The sequence below is a fragment of the Pinus tabuliformis genome, chromosome 1_1 (genome assembly GCF_031772625.1).
Source record: "Pinus tabuliformis cultivar Carrire ecotype Pingquan chromosome 1_1, CPIR1, whole genome shotgun sequence".
In the NCBI taxonomy this organism is placed as follows: Eukaryota; Viridiplantae; Streptophyta; class Pinopsida; order Pinales; family Pinaceae; genus Pinus; species Pinus tabuliformis.
The window spans coordinates 2,675,695-2,686,858 of NC_142297.1; positions in this window are offsets into that span (position 1 = coordinate 2,675,695).

Sequence of the window (11,164 nt, forward strand, 5' to 3'; positions counted from 1 at the left end):
TTCTGCAATTTCCATTTCAGCAAATGTAGATTAGTCATTTCCTGCTTTCATTTCAATTCTGCAATTTCATTTCAGCAAGCGTAGAGTAGACATTTCCTGCTTTCATTTCAATTCTGCAATTTCATTTTAGCAAAATAGATTAGTCATTTCCTTCTTTCATTTCAATTCTGCAATTTTCATTTCAGCAAGGCTTATTTTAGTTAGTTGCAATTTGTTGTTCAATCCATTTCAGTTTTTGCAGGTACAAAAAAAAACACAAAAAAACACAAAAAAAAAAAACAAAAATTACCCAAAAAGAGATTTTCTTTCATGCCTCGTAGGAATAGAGACAATTCAGGAAAATTCCTACCCAAAACCCCCACCACATCACTAAGTCACCCTTCTCTCTTCTTTGGTGGCAATGATCCAGAAGAACCTATAGGTGAACCTCCAGAGATATACAAAAACCCTATAACAGAAGAAGAGCAAGAAACCATTCCTCCTGAGACCATGGCTGAAAACAGAAACGTTAGAGGAAATGGGGAAAGAATAGAAGGTGCCTTTCCTATCCGAGAGACCAATGGGGACACAAAGATGAAAAGCATAAGTCCCTCAGCCTTACCTCACTTCCATGGATTGACTACTGAAGACCCTGATACCTTCTTGTTTGAGTTTGCTGTCCTTTTTCGAACCTATGACTATGCAAAAGATGAGAAAAAGTTGAAACTCTTTCCCTCTACCCTCAAGGATGCAGCACTACGATGGTTCATGGGGTTACCTGGAAATAGTATCACAACTTGGGCTCAGATGCCGCAAGCCTTTAACAACAAATACCAGGACTACTGTAGGTCAAAGGATACAAAGGAAGAAATCTTTCGAATGACCACGGGAAGTGATGAATCTTTAGAAGACTATGAAAAGAGGTTTCAACTCAGTTATAAAAAGGCCAGGTGCACACTTGACCCTGAGTCTCTGAAGTTGGTTCTGCTCAGAGAAGTCCCTGAAGACCTTCTAGATACCCTCCATTTGCTGGCTAGGGGAGACATCTACCAGCTACCTTATGATGACATAAAGATTGTGTTTAGAAACCATTCTAGGGCAGTCAGAAAGAGAGGTAGGGGAAGACAACCTTTAGCCAGTACCCCCTTATCCAGTTCATTCCTTAAAAAAGAATTTGCAAATCATATGGAAGATTTCAAAAGCGAGATGAGACAGACTATTGCCATGCAAATGGATACCTTGCAAATCCAAAAGAAGCAAGAGGAAGCCGAAAGGGCTTTGGCCATCTTTTGTCCCAAGTGCACTAGAAAGCATCCTAGGAACGAATGTCCATTACACTTCGTAGAAGTGTGCTTTATCTGTGAAGAAGACCATCCTACGAATCAGTGCCCTTCCTTGCCCATATTTAAAGCTATGTACTAAGGGGCTGAAGGAGCCACTGGCCACTCTACTTCATGAACCAAAGGAGGCAACATGGACCCAAAGCTTACCAGCAGGGAATGCAAGGGACATCCCAGACTTATTACAACCCCAATCAAGCGACTTCCATGCCTTCTTGGGGTCCCCCTGCTCATCCTTCCTGGTCCACACCCCCTCCTTGGTCGTATCCATCTCAATACCATACTTAACCAACTGCTCATTCGTTTCATTCTCTCTCTTAGCCACAACCCTAGTGGAATGCACCTCATCAGGGGTGGATGTCCCAATACAACTCTCCTCCCGCTCTTTTGCCTCCACCACCTGCTCAACCACAACCATTACCTCCTGCTCCTCCAAGACAACCCCAAATACCTACTCAACCGAACCTGAACCCCAACAACAGACAAGCCCAGTAGGTATATACAGGAGAAACAACATGTCCTATTCAGGAGATTAACCTATGATTTGGGAAGGTCCTCCCATATAGCCAACCTCCTCCTAAGGAGGATGAGGAAGAGAAACAGGAAAGTGAACCAAAATCCATTCCACCCTTTCCTGAGAGACTAACTGGAACCACACAACTGACCCCAGAAGAAACTGAGCTTTTGGGAGAACTAAAACAATTATGTGTAAAAATACCACTTCTCCAGGCCATAAAAGATGTACCAATCTACAACAAGTTGATCAAAGAGAAGCGTTTCAGGCACCTAGGCGGGCACAAGAGAGATGCCCCAACTATCAATGTCATAGGACAACTGTCCGACCTGATGTTGGGACGGGTAATCTATCCAAAATATCTGGACCCTGAGAGTCCTATAGTCGATGTCCACATAAGTGGCACCATGATCCCCCACACCTTGATTGATCTAGGGGTTTCCATTAACGTAATGACCAGGGACACTATGCTCAAACTCAACCTTTAGGGTTCCCTAGGAAAGACCTCAGCAGTACTGCAGTTGGAAAACCACTCCACCGTGACTCTTGAGGGGATTGTGGAAGATGTCATGGTCTCCATTGATTCCTTGGAGTACCCTGTTAACTTCTTGGTTCTTCAGCCAAAGGCAAAGCTCACTGGCTATCTTCTCATCCTGGGAAGGCTTTGGTTAGCTACTGTAGATGTTTACATCAGTTGTCGAGCTGGGAGCATGACCATCAAGAATGGGCATATGTCCAAACAGCTAGTCCTATATCATCCTACCCAACCTCTGCTGGAACATGACTTACCTCTCTGGTTGGAGGAGGAAGATGAGGATGAAGTCTACTCCGCACCATTGTGCACAGTGGAAGCTACCAAGGGGGGTCCTCAAACTGAGGATAATCTTATTGAGAATTTGATTCAAAATTTGCCCCCCAGTGTGTTGCCATTAGAAGAGTTGGTGGAAGAAACCCAAGCCAATGCTTTAGTTGATCTCTGTGTGGCTGATCCGACCTCTCTCCGAGTTAAGAATGTGGAATTTAGCCCAGAAAGAACCTTGAAGATCAACTCGAGAAAGAACTGTGTAGCTTATTGAACAACCATTTGGATGTTTTTTCTTGGAGCTATAAAGAGATGAAGGGAGTCCACCCTTCAGTCTGTACTCATCACATTTACATTAAAGAAGATTGTAAACCAGTCAGGCACCCTCAAAAGAGCATGAATCCAGCCCTTAAGGACATTGTCAAAGAAGAACTGCAAAAGTTGTTGGATGCAGGATTCATTTACCCCATCTCTGACAACGAATGGGTTTCTCCTTTAGTGCTAGTGCCAAAGAAAAACGGGAAGTGGAGAATCTGTGTAGATTATCGAGAACTCAATAAGGCCACCAAGAAGGACCATTTCCCTTTGCCTTTCATAGATCAAGTGTTAGATGGCTTGGCAGGGAAGAAGTTCTTTTCCTTCCTAGACGAGTTTAGCGGGTACAACCAGATCCAAATCAGCCTGGAAGACCAAGATAAGACCACTTTCACTTGTCCATGGGGTACCTTTGCCTACCGGGTCCTTCCTTTTGGGTTGTGCAATGCTCCTGCCACTTTCTAGAGAGCAGTGCTGAGTATATTTGCTGAACTGGCTCATGATTCAGTGGAAATCTATATGGATGACTTTACCCCTTATGGTTCTAACTTCCAAGAAGCTTTGACTAACCTGAGGAAAGTTTTAGCCAAGTGTATTGAAATGAACTTGTCCCTCAGTCCTGATAAATGTGAATTCCTAATGACTGAAAGGACCGTGTTAGGTCATACAATTTCTCGGCAAGGATTACAGGTGGATCCCAACAAGATTGCTATCATCCAAAGGGTCCCACCTCCTCAAAAGGTAAGAGATGTTTGAAATTTTCTAGGCTTAGCAAGGTATTATAGAAGATTCATTAAGGATTTTAGTAAGCTAGCCTCTCCATTGTTTGGTCTCTTGGGAAAAGATGCTGAGTTCATATGGACTGACAACTGTCAAGAGGCTCTGTATGCCTTGAAAGGTAAGCTGATAACTGCCCCAATCTTGAGAGGTCCAAACTAGGCCCTACCTTTCCACATTCACACAGATGCCTCAAACAAAGCTATAGGAGTAGCCTTAGGACAAGTTGATGAGAAGCTACCGTATGCCATATATTTTGTCAGTAAAAACCTGTCCAAGGCAGAATTAAACTACACTGTAACCGAAAAAGAGCCCATTCCCTAAACAAGTTCAGACACTACATCATTGGCTATCAAACATTCATACATACTGATCATGCTGCAATTAGGTATTTGATGAATAAACCTGATGTAAATGCTCGTATCATTAGATGGTTACTTTTATTGCAGTAATTTGATTTGACCATTGTTGATAAGCCAGGTAAGGAAAATGTTGTTGCTAATTTTCTGTCTAGACTAGATCTGCCTACAGATGAAGAAGGAATGGTGGATGATCAAATGCCAGATGAACACATATTTGCTATTTCAGTACTCTCTCCATGGTTTGCTAATATAGCAAATTATTTGGTTTCAGCACAGTTTCCGCCACACTTGTCCTCAAAAGAAAAGAGAAAGATCGTGAGGAAAAGAGCCCCATTCACTTGGATTGGGGGAAATCTTTTTAAACTTGGCTTAGATCAGATTTTGAGGCAATGTGTTAGGGAGGAGGAAGTTTTTGACATCCTCCTAACCTGTCATGATGGGCCCTATTGATCAGGAGCTCAGGACCAAGTGTCGTAAAATGGTCAAAAATGAAAGTGCTCAGAACTAGTTTGAACCTAAACGACCGGATAGAGCTTGTCTTACTGATTCTGGCGCCGTGAACAGTTCGGAAAACGATCGCCGTATGAGAAAGTTATACCAAAAAGAAGAAATTGCTCAATAACATTGAAATTTTGAATTTTTTTCAAAAAAAAATTAAAATAAAATATTCTTTGGAATATTCCGTTTTGAGCAACGAATGGAAGGCTGCCACGTGGCAGGCCCGGAGGTAGACACGTGGCCTGGGTGACGTTAGCAAAGGTATGTTGGGTGCATACTAAAATTTGTTTGGTGGCGAAGAGGTTTGAACCTACGACCTCGTTCATATTAACCCAACGTCTTACCACCACGCTGCGAAGGAAGATCTTGTAAGAGATGGTGGAGAAAGCTTTGATAAATTTAAACTTGATTTTGGCGGGCTTGAAGGGGGCCATCCCCTAAGGTCCAGCCCCCATACATGTGACCTCCGCCATTGAACCATGGGCTCTAAACCCTTAACCGCCGACACGGAATCCGATAGAAACCTCCAGCCACTTATCCCGGTCACATGGGCATTGAATGCGGAGTTAACTAACAGTCAAGTTGGCGGAATTTTGGCAGAGCGCCAAATTTGGGCGGTCCCGCCATAATTGGCGGACCTATCTGGACCTCCACTACAGTTAGCTGGAGTGATTTTAGGCCAAATTGGAGGAAACAATGAACCATAACTTTGGCTAGGAAAGTCCTTTTTGGACGATTTGTTTTTTGATTTTGGGTATCTTCGACCTTCTGAAGCCATTGGCATAGGTTTCATAGCCATCTAACGTCATTTTCAGGTGATTTTGCTTCGTGGAAGTTCCAGGAGCCACCAGAGCCAAATCAGTTTGGGAGTTGCATTGGGAATTGTGCAGCCATTGAATGTGGAACGAAGGTCATTCCTGAAGGTTTTCAGCATTATAAATCCATTTCTACAGCTCGTTTTTCCTGTTGAGGCATTTTTCTCACTGTTTAGCTTCAGGGAAGCTTTCAGGGCCACTAGGGCCATTTCAGTGCTTGAGCTGTTTGGGGGCTATGTTCATCCATTTTTGGTGATTCAAAAGCCTATGTCTGCTATTTTCGACCTTCTGAGTCTAATGGCAGAGGTTTCAAAACCAATTGAGGTTATCTTCACCTTGAAATTCTCCATACAAGTCTAAAGGGCCACTAGGGCCAATTGGGGAAAGTACTGTATAAGGTACAATTTCACTGTTTAGTGCTTGGGAAAGAGCATGTTTAGCTAATTCCTATCTTCTGATTTTGTATTTACAATCAGATCTGTCTTTCGAGACACTCATATTCTTGTATTAGCCTTTGTAGCATTTTCAATACAAGAGGACAAGCCTAGTTTGAGAGGTTTGGTCCAGCAGATGTAGCCCAGAGGGGGTGAACTGCTTTATCATTTTGATGTCTTTATTTGCTGAAGATGATATGCTAAAAAAAACTGATATAAATTGTTAAACAGCAAATATACATAACTTTCATACACACATGATCACCTATTCAGCTGCAGAAAGTTATTTGTCTTATTCCGCAAGACATCAAACTTCAAGTATGTGTATGTCAAAGACTTCTAAGTGTTTACTTCGTTATTTCTTTAGGCAGAGCCTGTAGAGGGCCAGGTAGCCTATGGAACTCATCCTCTCTTTAGAGGTGACATGTCTGGTGAATGCCCCTACAGTCTATCTCTGTATAAGAAATAAGAAGTTTTCACATTTTCAGAGGTCACTTGGAGTGTATAGCTCACATTTGCAATTATGGGAAATGGATACCTTGCACCCTTAAACAAGTACATTCCATTTTCAGATCAGGTGGTATCAGAGCACTAGGTTTGCTTGACTGACATCACTAGCTTGATTGTGTAGCTTTAAAGGTGTTTAAGCAGTGTTGAAGATTGACTGCTTTATTATTCTGCAAACTACTTGTTGTTTGAGTTTGCTGAAGTTCTTTTGTTCATTTATAATGACAACTTCCATAAGTGAGTTCTCAAAATCGTCCTCCTTCACAAGATTCTTTGATGAAGGCTTGAAGCAAGAATTTTTCATCATGATGAATATGGTGAGAGAAATGTATGAGGATGAAAGAAAGAGCTCTAGACTTCAAGAGCAATTGAATTCCATGAGGGAAGAGAAGCAGATGCTTTCTGACAAATTGCAGGAAATGGAAGACCAACTTCATATTGCAAACATGAAGCTGGAAAGGATGCATGAGTTGGAGACACAACTCCTTGTTGCCAAAGAAGCCTTAGCCAAGTATCAGCTTGAAGAAGAGGTAAACAATTCTAGTTTGTCTTCAAATTCTTATAAGAATGTTTATGTTGGTTCTTTTGAGAAACATACCAGAGGCATAGAGTCCAAGTTGATGTCCAAAATGGGATATGAAGGAAAGGATTGGGCAAACATGCACAGGGTATAGTTGAGCCAATAATGGTTGAGGTAAGGCCTAAGAATTTGGGTCTTGGCTATGGACAATCTTATGGAGAAAGTTCCAAAGCAGCCATGAAGGCAATTGAAACAGTTCCTAGAAGGAGTTTCATTTCAAGTTCTCTATCTCAAGGTTGTAAAGGTTGTATCCTTGAGGAATGCAATAGTTTGAAACATACCTTGCAAGAAGAAGGTGTGCATAAGAATGCACTTGAACAAAAGAATTGTGAAAGCTCTAAAACCATTGAAGGGATTGATAGTGTTCAAAAAGGAGCTTCTTCTTCATTTGATTCACCTCCTCATGAAGGTAATGAAGGTGAAAGAGAAAGGTATAAATCTGATTTCAATCATATTTCCTTTGATCATGTAAAGCATGGAAAATTTCCACATAAGCATTGGAAAAGAATTGCATGTTCTTTTTGTGGTTTGGTTAACCATAGTGTTTCTAGATGTTGGAAAAGAATGGCAACATACAGGAAACTTTTGAAGGAAAGGAGGCAAGAAGCCAAAGTTCCATTGAACAATGCAAATCATGTTGTCAAGAAGATGAACATGTGTTGCACTTATTGTCATAAGCAAGGACATACTGCTGAAAGGTGTTGGACTCTGAATCCAACAATGCTTCCACGAAAGTTGAAGAAATTGAAGAAAGAGTATGGCAAGAATGGGAAGGAAGTTTCCATCATTGATATGTGTCAGGATGATACACATGTTGATATTGATGTGCAGTTAAAGGAAACACCTTTGAAATGGATTGGTAAGAAATGGTTAGAATTCTTATCCAATGAAAGTTGCATGTCTTTTGATTGAATGCATTTCTTTGTGAAGGGAATGCAAGTTGCAGGATGGAAAAGCTGAGTATGAGACTCACTCTATCGTAGCGAAAGTTATATTCATTTCAGCTTTAAAAGTACATGTACATGTGATCGAGGATCTTGTACTTATGATTGTACTTAAGAGAAAGTTGAAGGATAAACTGCATGCATGAGAATGATATGCATGAGCACAGGGATCATGATGATTTCCTTGTATTTTAAACATGTATGTGTGATTAACTTGAAGGGTTGATTACTTTTTTTTTAACCATGCATGTAATGTAATATTGACTTGGAAAAAGTTAATTTGATCTCCAAGATTGTAAAGAGGAGAAATGATGAAGTGTTTCATCTTTGTAAAAGCCTTCTCATTTGGGAGGTAGCTCTTCTTCTGGAGCGGAGGTGCCATGGATGGGAATCGTGACAGTTGGCAAGACCACAGGTTCAGAGGAAGATTTCAGCTCATATATCAACAAGTATCATTGTTGGTTTCTGCAAATTTTTAGTTTTTCTGGCGAACAAGCTTGGTCGAGATTCAACAAGTACTTGGCTTATGCAGCAAAAAGTCGCCATGACAACAATTGGCAAGGCAGGACATTTCGGCATCAGTATGCTCTTTTGGCTGAATGGAAGAGGATATTTCTGCTCCTCAAGTGCTGTAAAGTTCAGTTCAGAGATTCAGTAAGCTTTTGGGGACCAAAAGCCTTCTCATTTGGGAGGTGTGATCAGGAGCTCAAGACCAAGTGTCGTAAAATGGTCAAAAATGAAAGTGCTCAGAACTGGTTTAAACCTGAATGACCAGATAGAGCTCATCTTCCTAATTCTGGCACCATGAACGGTTCGGAAAACGGTCGCCGTATGAGAAAGTTATACCAAATGAAGAAATTGCTCAATAACATTGAAATTTTGAATTTTTTCAAAAAAAATTTAAAATAGAATATTCTTTGAAATATTATGTTTTGAGCAACGAATGGAAAGCTGCCACGTGGTAGGCCCGGAGGCAGACACGTGGCCTGGGTGACGTCAGCAAAGGTATGTTGGGCGTATACTAAAATTTGTTTGGTGGCAAAGAAGTTTGAACCTACGACCTCGTTCATATTAACCCAGCGTCTTACCACCACGCTGCGAAGGCAGATCTTGTAAGAGATGGCGGAGAAAGCTTTGATAAGTTTAAACTTGATTTTGGCGGGCTTGAAGGGGGCCAGCCCCTAAGGTCCAGCCCCCATACATGTGACCTCCGCCATTGAACCATGGGCTCTAAACCCTTAACCGCCGGCACGGAATCCGATAGAAACCTCCAGCCACTTATCCCGATCACATGCGCGCTGAATGCAGAGTTAACTAACAATCAAGTTGGCGAAATTTTGGCGGAGCGCCAAATTTGGGCGGTCCCGCCATAATTGGCGGACCTATCTGGACCTCCACTACAGTTAGCTGGAGTGATTTTAGGCCAAATTGGAGGAAATCTTCAATGAGCCATAACTTTGGCTAGGAAAGTCCTTTTTGGACAAATTTTTTTTATTTATTTTGGGTATCTTCGACCTTTTGAAGCCATTGGCATAGGTTTCACAACCATCTAAGGTCATTTGCAGGTGATTTTGCTTCGTGGAAGTTCCAGGAGCCACCAGGGCCAAATCAGTTTGGGAGTTGCATTGGGAATTGTGCAGCCATTAAATGTGGAACGAAGGTCATTCCTGAAGGTTTTCAGCATTATAAATCCATTTCTACAGCTTGTTTTTCCTGTTGAGGCATTTTTCTCACTGTTTAGCTTCAGGGAAGCTTTCAGGGCCACTAGGGCCATTTCAGTGCTTGAGTTGTTTGGGGGCTATGTTCATCCATTTTTGGTGATTCAAAAGCCTATGTCTGCTATTTTCAACCTTCTGAGTCTAATGGAAGAGGTTTCAGAACCAATTGAGGTCATCTTCACCTTGAAATTCACCATGCAAGTCTAAAGGGCCACTAGGGCCAATTGGGGAAAGTATTGTATAAGGTACAATTTCACTGTTTAATTCTTGGGAAAGAGCATGTTTAGCTAGTTCCTATCTTCTGATTCTGTATTTACAATCAGATCTGTCTTTCGAGACACTCATATTCTTGTATTAGCCTTTGTAGCATTTCAATACAAGAGGACAAGCCTAGTTTGAGAGGTTTGGTCCAACAGATGTAGCCCAAAGGGGGTGAACTGCTTTATCATTTTGATGTCTTTATTTGCTGAAGATGATATGCTAAACAAAACTGATATAAAGTGTTAAACAGCAAATATACATAACTTGCATACACACATGATCACCTATTCAGCTGCAGAAAGTTATTTGTCTTATTCCACAAGACATCAAACTTCAAGTATGTGTATGTTAAAGACTTCTAAGTGTTTACTTTGTTATTTCTTTAGGCAGAGCCTGTAGAGGGCCAGGTAGCCTCTGCAACTCATCCTCTCTTTAGAGGTGACATGTCCGGTGAATGCCCCTACAGTCTATCTCTGTATAAGAAATATGAAGTTTTCACATTTTCATAGGTCACTTGGAGTGTATAGCTCACATTTGCAATTATGGGAAATGGATACCTTGCACCCTCAAACAAGTACATTCCATTTTCAGATCACCTATGGGGGCCACTTTGCAGCAAAGAGAACTCCCTTCAAAATTCTGCAGGTAGGTTACTATTGGCCCACTCTTGATCAAGATGTCAGGAGATACATCAGCCAATGTGACCGATGTCAAAGGATGGGGGAACCTACTCCAAGGGATGAGATGCCCCTGCAGCCTCAAGTGAATTTCGAGGCATTTGAGAAGTGGGGCATGGACTTTGTGGGTCCTATCAACCCTCCTTCAAAACAAAAGTCTTACATCAGTGTGTGCACGGATTACCTGACAAAGTGGGCAGAAACAAAGGCAATCAAAGCAGCAACAGAAGAAAAAGTAGCTGAGTTTTTGAGGGAAAATATCTTCTACAAGTTTGGCTATCCAAGAGAATTAGTCACAGATCAAGGAAGTCAGTTTACCTCCAATCTGATCGAAGACCTGCTCACACATCACAAGATTAAGCACAAAACTTCCACCCCTTATCATCCGCAAGCAAATGGACAAGTGGAAGTCACTAACAGAGCTTTGGAAGGGATTTTGACTAAGGTAGTGAGCAGCAGCAGAAAAGATTGGGCAGACCGATTGGTTGAGGCCACCTGGGCCTATAACACTACTTGGAAAACCACCACAAGTTTCACACCCTATGAGCTGATCTATGGGAAGAAGGCTTTGCTATCCATAGAATTTGAATATAACACATTAAGGATGGTAGCTCAGCTGGACCTAGATCTCAGCCATGCAC